Consider the following 12,949-nt stretch of genomic DNA (forward strand, 5'->3'; position numbering starts at 1 on the left):
TTTTCCAAATCTGTCACCATTCAGATAATAGTCTGTCTCTCTGTTTTTACCACCAAAGTGGATAACCTCACATTTATCCACACTATACTTCATCTGCCATGCATTTGCGCACTTACCAAACATATCCAAGTCACTCTGCAGCCTCATAGCATCCTCCTCACAGCTCACACTGCCACCCAACGTAGCGTCATCTGCAAATTTGGAGATACTACATTAAATCCCCTCGTCTAAATCGTTAATGTACATTGTAAACAGCTGTGGCCCCAGCACAGAACCTTGCAGTACCCCACGAGTGACTGCCTGCCATTCTGAAAAGTACCCATTTACTCTTACCTTTTGCTTCCTGTTTGCTAACCAGTTATCAATCCATGTCTGCACAGTACCGGAAATCCCATGAGCTTTAACTTTGCACAGTAACCTCTTGTGTGGGGCCATGTCGAAAGCCTTCTGAAAGTCCAAATACACAACATCAACTGGTTCTGCCTTGTACACTCTACTGGAAACATCCTCAAAAGATTTCAGAAGATTTTTCAAGCATCATTTCCCTTTCACAAACCGATGCTGACTTGGAGCTTGGCTGTCGTAAATCTACGACGCTGAGATTTATTCTCTCGCGCAAGTTGAAACATCTTGTCTCCCTCTATCCTATCCAAGCCTTTCATATTCAGAAAGAACAAAATCTGATCTTCCCTCCGTCTTCCCTTTGGTAAGGAAAAGATCCAGGCCTTTTCGAAATTTCCTGATCGATATACCCCCTCAGTTCTGGTCGCATATCAGGTAATCAGTTTGCACCTTCACGAGCACCTCGGTTACTTTATTGAAGATTTACAACAGTGATCCATAATAACATAAGAACATAAGAATTAGGAACATGAGCAGGTCATCTAGCCCCTCGAGCCGACTCCGCCATTCAAAATGATCATGCTTGATCTGGCCGTGGAATCATTTCCACTTGCCCACCCACTCCCAATAACCCTAAATCCCTGATTGATTAAAAGTCTATCTATCTGTGATTTGAATTCATTCAGTAAGCTAACCGCAACTGCTTCCTTGGGCAGAGAACTCCACAGATTCACAACTCTTTGGGAGAAGTAATTCCTTCTCAAATCGGTTTTAAATTGGCTTCCCCGTATTTTGAGGCTGTGCCCCCTAGGTCTTGCCGCCATGACCACTGGAAACAAACTCTCTCCCTCTATCTTATCTGTCCCTTTCATTATTTCAAATGTTTCTATATGTTCACCCCTCATCCTTCTGAACTCCAAAGTAAAGACCCTGTCTACTCAATCTATCATCATAAGGTAACCTCCTCTTCTCCGGAATCAGCCAACTGAATCGTCTCTTTGCCCACTCAATCTTTTATAATTCTATCCCTCTAGACATGAAAACAAGCGCGTTCATTGTTTTTAGCTGCTCCACCAAAGCTAAATATATAGCAGTTAATAATGTGAGGCGATAAATTGACAGGCAGCAATTAGAATCAGTTGTATAGTGTTAATTAATTGTTCCTTTTACCGATGATCTTCTTAATCTTTCTCATGTTCACCAGTCTGTCTATTACCTCCTGCAGTATATCACTATTGTCCGAATTGTGTACTGCACTTCTTCATGTTGTAACATCTATGAACTATAAAATAATACATATATACGCAAATGTAGTTGATGAATAAATGTATAAAAAGTAGTCCTGCTGTCACCGATCCGTGAGGTGGACAGCAGTATAGAACCCTTCATTCTGAACAACAACCAGTCACCAATACTCATTGTTATCGATATCTCAGCCATTGTCATGTCCATGCTGCCCTGGCCCTTTTAATCCTATGGGGTAGAAATTTATGAACTAGTCTGTAAAGTGATAGTTTGTCAAACGCCTTTTCAAAATCTGTATCATCATCAACAATAATTGGATATTTCTATATGTATATATCCAGATTACCAAGAAAGTGTATCATCTGGCATTCATGTACAATAAAGATCACTTGCAACAACTGCACAGGCTGCATGTCTCCTATCGTCTACTGGGAATCTCCTTTAGACAAAACCGTCTTCAATATCGGATGAAAAGCAACTGTTTATTGATTAAAAAGCAATAATGTTCAGTCAAGGCAAACATCTATAGCTGTGTGAGGTTTGGGAATTTGATGACAAATTCGTAAGGTTAATTAGCGGAGCAGGCTCGAGGAGCCAATTGGGCTACTCCTTCTCCTATTTCTTACGTTATGTCACTTTGTACCGCTGCTTTTCAGGAACGTTGGTGGAAATATTATTTATAGCAACTACAAGAACCGTCGCCCTATTTACATCAGCCTCACTTTGTGTCATTCCATATCTAACAATGCACCAAATATCCTTATCTCCTCTCCATCACCCCAATTTCCTCCGACCCTACTCAGCGGACCCAATATCCTCAGATCCATCCCACAGAAAATCCTCAGACGTTATCCATCCCGCACAATATCTTCTGCTCCTCCCCACCCCACCCAATATCCTCAGTTCTTCCACACCCCACGCAATATCCTCAGCTCCTCCCCACTCCACCCAATGTCCTCAGACCCTCTCCGTCCGACCGATTATCCTCAGCTCCTCCTCACCACTCCCAATATCCTCAGCTACTCCCCACCCCAACAAGTATTCTCAGCTGCTCCTTACCGCATATATTACCCTCAGCTGCTTCCCTCCCAATCTGTTATCCTCAGCTCCTCCCGTCCATATCTACTCAGCTACTTCCCACCAATGTTCTCTCTATATTTTGTTGTAATGAGCGGGTCAGAAACGTATTTTAGTGTGAGCTTTTCACTCGAAGGCATAATTTACAACAACAATATTTACAACAGATTTTCCACAACGACAGCACCAGCAACCACTTGAAATCATATATAGCGTTATGACATATCGGCACACCACAATTTCACCTCATTAGGCAATCACACAAGATTCGATACAGGTTTTAGATAACCTCTCTCCTTTTAATTCTAATCCTCTCCAAAGGAACTACAGTGCTACATTTCCATGTGTACGGCTTTGTTATCCTCCATTGCTGCAAAGTGACTTTTGTATGTGTACCCCTAAGGTCCCTTTGCACTTCCAACATATCTATGCTCTTATTTTCAAGAGTTAGGTAGGGTTTTTAGCCCTCCTTCCAAAAGGTACCAGCGCACTCTTATCTATTAAGAAAATCATTTGTTATTTACAAGCCCATTATGCATGTTTGGTTGCAGTATAATTAATTAATAGCTTTTAGTTCGTCATGTAGATAAATCTGTTTAAAAATATAACTAATCAAAAAATGTGTGGGAACGATACGAACTGCAAAATATGCGGTAATACTTCAGAAACGTCACTAAGTTACATGGTTATGCATCGACAACCTAGCCAAAAGCCCAAGGAGATCTGAAAGGGGCATATGTATGCTTGCAAATTGTATTAATTTTAAAGTTGTCAATGTATTAACCCTATCCCTCATTCACCGTATCAATATCTGCACAAGCAGCAGGGATATTGCCATTCGTATGGTGCTGAAATCCAGAACGTCCATGCAAGTAAGTAGAATATTATTCATAATGCAAACAACCAACCCGCAAATAAAAATGCCGTGGCTCATTAGTTCAGGCTATTAAAGAGAATTGAACAAAACTGACCCGAATTTCCAACTGCAATCACCTCCATTAATAAACGTGTTTTTCTTGTACCAATACCACCACATGTAACATGTCAGAAATGAATCACTTATTCTCAAGTGCAGATCAAAACATACACAATGTGCTTCACCGAATTAAAAACAAAATGCAGGGAAAGCTATGAGTTAACGAAAATAACGATTCATCTTTCTTCCTGTGTTGGGAAACCAATCATAATAACATCGAAAGTGTTTTAACAAGATGTAGTAAATATATTAATTTACGAATTTCTCTTCTCATGTTTTTCGCTGAATGAATGAGGTACTCCTGATTAATTAGTGGGACATAAACCTCATTATACGCTCAGTTTTTAATCTCCTATTTCAAAAATATACACCCAATCGAAATTGTTATGTTATCAGTTTAATCAAAGTAATTTGTGTGTTTCTCTATAAACAATTGTGGAATCTTCTAACTTTGCCGCCTGCCATGTTTATACACATTTACATAATTCTTATTTCTATTAACATTCTACTGGACGTTTAAGACAAAATATAATTTACATTTTACAATCGGACTTGTTTGGACAATGGAAAGACATCCCAAATAAATTAGTTCATAATTGCAAAATAGAGAGAAATAGAGAGAATGCTGTAATCCTAAACGAAAATGCTGGAACTACTCAGCAGATAAGGCAGCTTCTGTGGAGAGAAAAACAGAGTATCGGCCTGTGACCTTTCGTCAGAACTGGAAGACGTTAGAGATGTAACAGATTTTAACCAGGTGTCGAGGCAGGATTTGACCGCTCCTGCCTTCCACCAAAGCACAGACCTTCCCTTTTGATCTTTCGTCCCCTCCCAACATTCCCTGCCTCTGCACCTGATTGAAATCTGTTCTATCGTTAACATTTTCCAGTTTTGATGAAAGGTGACCGACCTGAAACAATAACTCTCCTTTTTTTCTCCATAGTAACTGCCTGTAATGCTGAGTATTGACAACATTTTCTTTTATTATTTTCGAAAAGAGATGGCTGAGTGGGAGATCTGATTGGGGTGTACAAAATTATGAAGATCCTGGATAGATTGGATTGGAAGGACCAGTTTCCTTTTGCCACGTGACCAACAACCAGGGACATAGATTTAAAGTAATTGGGCGCGGTTTAGTTGAGATATGAAGTTAAATATCATCACCTAGTGGGTGGCGGATATCTAGAGCTCACTGTCTGAAATGTTGGTGCAGGCAGAAAGCCTCACCACATTTAAAAATACTTGGACGTGCAATTAAAATGAAAGAACCGAAAAGACTACGGACCAACAGCTGGAAAGTGGGATTCGGATGAATAGCTCTTGGTTGGCTGGTGCGGACACGATGGGACAATACGGCCTCCATCTGTGCTGCAAATTTCTATGACTCGATGACCACACCTGGAATACTGCGCACAGTTTTGGTCTCCTTATGAAGGAGGGATATACGTGCATTAGAGGCGTGTCAGATAAGGTACATGAGGTTATCGTATGAAGAAAGGTTGAGCAGATTGTGCCTAAATTTATTGGCGATTAGAAGAATGAGAGGTGTACTTTTCGAATCTCCTAAGTCTCTGATGGGGCTTGAGAGGGTAGATGCAAACAGGAAGTTTCCGATCGCGGGGGGGTCTAGAACTAGGCGGCATAGTTTCAGAATAAGGGATTCGGCTGAATAGCTCTTGGTTGGCTGGTGCGGACACGATGGGACAATAGGCCTCCATCTGTGCTGCAAATTTCTATGACTCGATGACCACACCTGGAATACTGCACACACTTTTGGTCTCCTTATGAAGGAGGGATATACTTGCATTAGAGGCATGTCAGATAAGGTACATGAGGTTATCTTATGAAGAAAGGTTGAGCAGATTGTGCCTAAATTTATTGGCGATTAAAAGAATGAGAGGTGTACTTTTGGAATCTCCTAAGTCTCTGAGTGGGCTTGAGAGGGTAGATGCAAACAGGAAGTTTCCGATCGCGGGGGGTGGTCTAGAACTAGGGGGCATAGTTTCAGACTAAGGGGTCGCCCATTCAAAACGGAAATGAGCAGGAATTTGTGATCTCAGAAGGTAGTGAACCTTTGGAATGCTGCACCCCAGACAGCTGTGGAGGCTGGGTAATTGTTTCTATTTATGGTGGAGATAATCAGATGTTTCAAATGTAAGGATTATGGGGAGCCGGCAGGAAAGTGGAGCTGAGGCCAATATCTGATCAATCATGATCTTATTGAATGGCGGATCAGGCTCGAGGGGCTTAAATCCTACGTTCTTATGTTATATTAAAAATCAAATAATTTCAAAGTCATTTCAAAATCATTTCACTTTACTTGAGGCGTCTGATTCAGAATGTTCATTTTAACGTGTACTTGCCATTTTGGAAACAGTAAGACGGACATTAGCGCAAGGGTTAGGTTAATGTGAAACAGCAAAGAAAATATAAATTCTGGAAGCACAATATCGAAACGAAACGTGAACCCGACGTGATTTAAATCTGCAGCCTTCTCATCCGGAGTCAGACACGCTAGCGTTGCATCACGAGGTCGAAGATGCCGGCAGCGGATGTTTGTACACATGAAGGTTCCTCAAACACAGATTTATTTATGCTGCATATGTGGAATAAAAAGATGTGACAATCCCCGCCCACATCCACCGGGAACCACACACCATCAGAAGCAGCGCTCACATATCAGTCTCCCTCTCACGCCCACTTTCATGACCAGCTTCCAGCGGACTTCAGCAAATCGAGAAAGTTAGAGAGGCAGAGAGGTTTAGGGAGGTAATTCTAGATCTTCTGGCCCAGGCAGCTGAAGGCACGCCCATTAATTGTTGAGAAGTTATAATTGGTGAAGCTCAAGAGCGCAGAAGTTGAGGAGTGCAGACAACTCGGGGGCTTGTGAGGTTGAAGCAGTCGACGTGTCTATTCAAAAGAAAGAATGATTTTCACATTGATGCCAATGGGAATCACGGGGGAGACTTTCCACTGGCTGGAGTGATACCAAGCAGAGAAGACGATGGTTGTGGTTGTTGGAAATCAACCATCCCAGCCCCAATACATTGCTGAAAGAGTTCCTTCGGGCAGTGTCCTATGCGGAACCCTCTTCAGCTGCTTCATCAATGATCGTCCCTGCTACATGAAGTCAGAAGTGGCTATGTTCACTGAAGATTGCACAGAGCTCAGTACCACTCATAGCTCCGCTAATAATGAAGCAGCCCCTTCCCACATGCAACAAAACCTGAACGACATTTAGGCTTCAGCTGATAAGTGGCATGTAACATTCGCGCCATGCAGTTGCTTGGCAATGCCTATCTACGAGAAGCAAGGGTTTGCCGAATGCTCCGTGGCATTCAACTGCATTACCATCAAAGAATCCCCAACTATCTACATCCTGTGGGTCATCTTTGACCAGAAACTTGACTGGACCAGCCACATAAATAGTGTGGCAGCGAGAGCAGGTCGGAGGCTGGGTATTCTGCGGCGAATGTCTCATCTCCTGACTCTCCAAAGTCTTCCCAGCAGCTACAATGCACAAGTCAGCATCTTGGCGGAATACTCTCCACTTGCCTCAATGAGTGCAGCTTCAATTACACTCCAGAAGCTCGACAACATTTAGGGCAAAGCAACAGCGTGATTGGTACACCACCCACCACCTTAAACTTTCGCTTACTCTATCACCGACGTAACGTGGCTGCAGTGTTTGCCATCTACAAGATGCACTGCGGCTACTCACGAAGGTTTGTTCGGATGCACCTCCCAAACCCGCGAGCTGTACCCCTTAGCTGGAAAAGGGCAGCAGGTTCAATTTAACACCATGATGTAGTAAGCCCCGGGCCCCCTCCCGCAAGTAAAATGCGATCCTGACTTGGAAGTATATCAACATTCCAACATCCTGCATCGGTCATAAATCCTGGAAATCCCTCCCTAACAGCACTGCAGGAGCACGTTCACCACACAAATTTCAGCGGTTCAAGCAGGCGGCCCACCATCACCTTCTCAAGGGCAATAAGGGATGGGCAATAAATGTTGGCTCAGCCAGCGACTCCCACATGCCATGAACTAATATTTAAAAAACACTGTCTTTTCAGAGAATGGCTCAAAATGTTCATTTATGGTGAGTCAAAAATCTGGGCAAATTTTTCAAATTTAACAGGCCAAGTTACTGCTGCCATGCACAAAAATTAGAATCAGTAATGAAGACAAAATCCCATGGTCCTCATTTTCAGTTTCAAAGCAATAAGATTTTAAATAACGTGGAAAAATGTTACAGTGAAACGGTTTCGAGAATAAGTGTGCCTTGTATTTGTGCCTTTAATTAAACTTTGTGGTGTCTGACTCCCGTCCATGTCTCTTCTTCCTCTGTTGAATGAAAAAGGAGGGTTTTGACATTGACTGCACTGCACTGCTCCTGCTTTTCTGAGCTCATTGCTTATATTGAGTTGTTTCTCGCCTTGTGATCAGCGACAGCTTTAGCTCAGCGGTTCCTTTGCAGCACCAAGTTCTTCAGAAGTTCGAATCTGTCGCACTGCGTGCGCTGCCTGACGTTTTTGTTGTCATTTCCAATCCCCTTCTTTGACACCGAAACAATTGTGCTTAACGGAGCAGTGCGAGATTTTTAAAGCACACCTATGGTGAATCACACAACCATTCAGATCACAACAGCAACTGGGTTCCATTCCCGGTTTGGGAAGTAACTTTGATATCACCCTTTTTAATTAGAGTAAATTGATTTCATTAAATTACATGGAAGAAACGTAGCATTTCACAATGTTGTCAAAAAAAATGATTTCTATATAAAAATAATAAATTTCGGAAGTGCGATTCAAACCAAATCCTCTGGAGGAGACAGCGATCTGACTATCGCACTTTAGAACGCTCAGCATTACTGACGGTGGAATATGCAGTTGCAAGTTAATACTTCAGAAATGTTCACACCAGGTGCTTGTTCAATGCTGCTGGAAGGACCAGTGACCGGTATATCATCTCCGCCCGGCGTCTCCTGAGCCTCTGCTCAGTGTATGGGGAGGTTTGAACAGGGTCCGTGGTATCTTGTCTCCGAGGGATGGAGAATCACCCTCTGAGCTGTGGAACTCGGGAAGAGTGAAATATTAATCATTTGCTTCACGGCTTGAAATGTGGCGCTGAACTGCTGATTTTAGCCGATAGCTTTGTTTAGATGAATGAAAGACCTGTTAACATGGTCACTGAGAGACAGACAAAACTTCAACAACTGAACTTTAATAATTCTTGAAAATGTAAACATTGAGAACATTTTATCCCCGATTTGATTTTATAAACAGTCTGTTTTCAGGTGACTTGTTTCAAATGTTCATTGCGCATGTAAATTTGATCAGCACACAGAGAGAAGTGTTCAGCGAGCAGATCAAATGCTGAATCCATTTTCTGCAAAAAATTCCTTTGACAAACATTTCTCTGACTGTAAATAACAACAATGATCTTTTACATGTCAATAGAGTCACCAATTTCTGCGACTGCTCAAAATCTTCTGAATGAGATGCCTCTAAATGCTATCTTAGATCAGGTCCTGTGAAATCAGACAGGATTAATGAAGAATTTCAAAGTAAAGGATCCCCTTGTGATGAGTGATCAGAGCAGGGTTGAATTTCAAATTCACATGGAGAGCGAGAAAGTTCGACCACAAACCAGCATACCAAACATAGGGAGAATAAATTCCTTCTCAACTCGGTTTTAAATTGGCTCCCATGTATTTTGAGGCTGTGCCGCCTAGTTCTAGTCTCCCCGACCAGTGGAAACAGCCTCTCTGCCTCTATCTTGTCTATCCCTTTCATTATTTTAAATGTTTCAAAAAGATCATCCCTCATCCTTCTGAACTCCAACGAGTAAAGACCAAGTCTGCTCAATCTATCATCATAAGGTAATCTCCTTATCTCCGGAATCAGCTTAGTGAATCGTCTCTGTACACCCATCCAAAGCTATTATATCCTTCCTTAAGTAAGGTGATGCAAATTGCATGCAGTACTCCAGGTGCGGCCTCGCCAATACCCTGCACAGTTGCACAAGACCTCCCTGCTTTTGTTTTCCTTCCCTCTAGCAATGAAGTCCAACATTCCATTTGCCTTCCTGATTACCTGCTGCACTTGCAAACTAACTTTTTGGGATTCATGCACAAGGAAACCCAGGTCCCTCTGCACCGCAGCATGTTGTAATTTCTGCCCATTCAAATAATATTTTATTTTTCTGTTTTTTTTCCAAGGTGGATGAACTCACATTTTCCGACATTGTATTCCATCTGCCAAAACTTAGCCCATTTGCTTAAACTATCTAAATCTCTTTGAAGCCTCTCTGTGTCCTCTACACAACCCGCTGTCCCACTAATCTTTGTGTCATCTGCAAATTCTGTTAAACTACACTCTTTCCCCTCTTCCAGGTCATCTATCTATATTGTAAGCAGTTGTGGTCCCAGCACCGATCTCTGTGGCACACCACTAACCACCGATGTCCAAACCGAAAAGGATCCATTTATCCCGATTCTCTGCTTTCTGTTCGCCAGCCAATTCTCGATCCATGCTAATACATTTCCTCTGACTCCACGTAACTTTATCTTCTGCAGTTACCTTTTGTGTGGCATCTTACCGAATGCCTATTGGAAATCTAAATACACCACATCCATCTGTACGCCTCTATCCACCATGCTCGTTATGTCCTCAAATAATTCCAGTAAATTAGTTGAACATGATTTCCCCTTCATGAATCCATGTCGCATCTGCTTGTTTGCACTATTCCTATCTAAATGCCCCGCTATTTCTTCCTTAATGATAGCTTCAAGCAATTTCCCCACTACAGATGTTAAACTAACCGGCCGAAAGTTACCTGCCTTTTGTCTGCCCACTTTTTTAAACAGAGGCGTTACATTAGCTGCTTTCCAATCCGCTCGTACCTCCCCAGAGTCCAGAGAATGTTGATAGTTTATAACGAATGCATCTGCAATAACTTCCGTCATCTCTTTTAATACCCTGGGATGCATTTTATCAGGACCAGAGGACTTGTCTACCTTGAGTCTCATTAGCCTGTCCAGCACTACCCCCTAGTCATAATCTTTGTCTCCAAGTCCTTCCTTCCCACATTCCCGTGACCAGCAATTTTTGGCATGGTTTTTGTGTCATCCACAGTGAAGGCCGAAGGAAAAGAATTGTTTAATTTCTCCGCCATTTCCACATTTCATATTATTAAATCCCCCTTCTCATCTACTTAGCGACCAACATTTACTTTACTCACGCTATTCCGTTTTATATATCGGTAAAAGCTTTTACTATCTACCTTTTATTATCAATAAAGACTGGATCAACTGGGCTTGTATTCACTGGAGTTCAGAAGAATGAGAGGGGACCTCATAGAAACGTTTAAAATTCTGACGGGTTTAGACAGGTCGGATGCAGGAAGAATGTTCCCAATGTTGGGGAAGTCCAGAACCAGGGGTCACAAACTAAGGCTAAGGGGTAAGCCATTTAGGACTGAGATGAGGAGAAACTACTTCACCCAAAGAGTGGTGAACCTGTGGAATTCTCTACCACAGAAAGTAGTTGAGGCCAATTCACTAAATATATTCAAAAGGGAGTTAGATGAAGTCGTTACTACAAGGGGGATCAAGGGGTATGGCGAGAAATCAGGAAGGGGGTACTGAATTTGCATGTTCAGCCATGAACTCATTGAATGGCGGTGCAGGCTAGCAGGGCTATCTGATTTCATGTTTTGCGCAAGTTTACTTTCATAATCTATCTTTCCTTTATTTATTGCTTGCTTAATCATTCTTTGCTGTTGTTTAAAATTTTCCCAATCTTCTAGTTTCCTACTAAACTTAGCCACCTTATACGCATTGGTTTTTAATTTGATACTCTCCTTTATTTACTTTGTTATCCATGGCTGGTTAGCCCTTCTCTTACCACCCATGTTTTTCACTGGAATATATATTTTTTGAACACAATGAAAGAGCTCCTTAAAAGTCCTCCACTGTTCCTCAATTGTTCCACCGTTTCGTCTGTGTTTCCAGTCTACTTTAGGCAACTCTGGCCTCAGACCACTGTAATCCCCTTTGTTTCAGCAAAGTACGCTGGTTTGAAGGACTACTTCCTCACCCTCATTCTGTCTTACATATTCAACCATGCTGTGATCACTGATTCCGAAAGGACCTTTTACTAGGAGATCGTTTATTATTCCTGTCTCATTACACAGGACCAAATCGAAGATAGCTTGCTCCCTTGTAGGTTCTCTAGCATGCTGTTCGAGGTAACAATCCCGTATGGATTCAATTAATTCCTCCTCAAGGCTCCCCCGTGCGATTTGATATGACCAATCGATATGTAGGTTAAAATGCTCCATGATTACTGCCGGTCCTTTTCCACATGCCTCCATTATATCCTTGATTATTGCCCACCCCACCGTTAAGTTATTATTTGGGCACCTATACACTACGACCACCAGTGACTTTTTCCCGTTACTATCTCTAATCTCCATCCAAAATGATTCAACAATTTGTTCATTAGAGCCAATAGCGTCTCTCACAACTACCCTGATATCATAAGAACATAAGAACATAAGAATTAGGAACAGGAGTAGGCCATCTAGCCCTTCGCGCCTGCTCCGCCATTCAACAAGATCATGGCTGATCGGCTGATCTGGCCCTGCACTCAGCTCCACTTACCCGCCCGCACCCCGTAACCCTTAATTCCCTTATTGGTTAAAAATCTATCTATCTGGGATATGAATACATTCAATGAGCTGGCCTCAACTGCTTGCTTGGGCAGAGAATTCCACAGATTCACAACTCTCTGGGAGAAGAAATTCCTTCTCAACTCGGTTTTAAATTGGCTCCCCCGTATTTTGAGGCTGTGCCCCCTAGTTCTAGTCTTCCCGACCAGTGGAAACAACCTCTCAGCTTCGATCTTTTCATCCCTTTCATTATTTTAAATATTTCGATAAGATCACCCTTCATCCTTCTGAACTGCAACGAGTAAAGTCCTAGTCTGCTCAATCCTTTATTACCAGAGCTACCCCACCTCCTTTCCCTTCTTTTATAGCTTTCCGAATTGTCAGATACACTTGTATGTTTAATTCCCAGTCTCGGCCAACCAATTACCACGTTTGTGTAATGGCGACCAAATCATACCCATTTGTAATGATTTGTGCCGTCAGCTCATTTCTTTTGTTTCGAATGCTGTGTGCGTTTAGGTACATTGTTTTATTACTAGTTTTTAAACCATGATTTTTAGTTTTGACCCCTCCTGCAGCCCCTGACATTTATACATATTGTCCCTTCCTCTCACCTTGTGGTTTACACTTACC

This window comes from Pristiophorus japonicus, unplaced genomic scaffold (genome assembly GCF_044704955.1).
Source record: "Pristiophorus japonicus isolate sPriJap1 unplaced genomic scaffold, sPriJap1.hap1 HAP1_SCAFFOLD_52, whole genome shotgun sequence".
Lineage (NCBI taxonomy): Eukaryota > Metazoa > Chordata > Chondrichthyes > Pristiophoridae > Pristiophorus > Pristiophorus japonicus.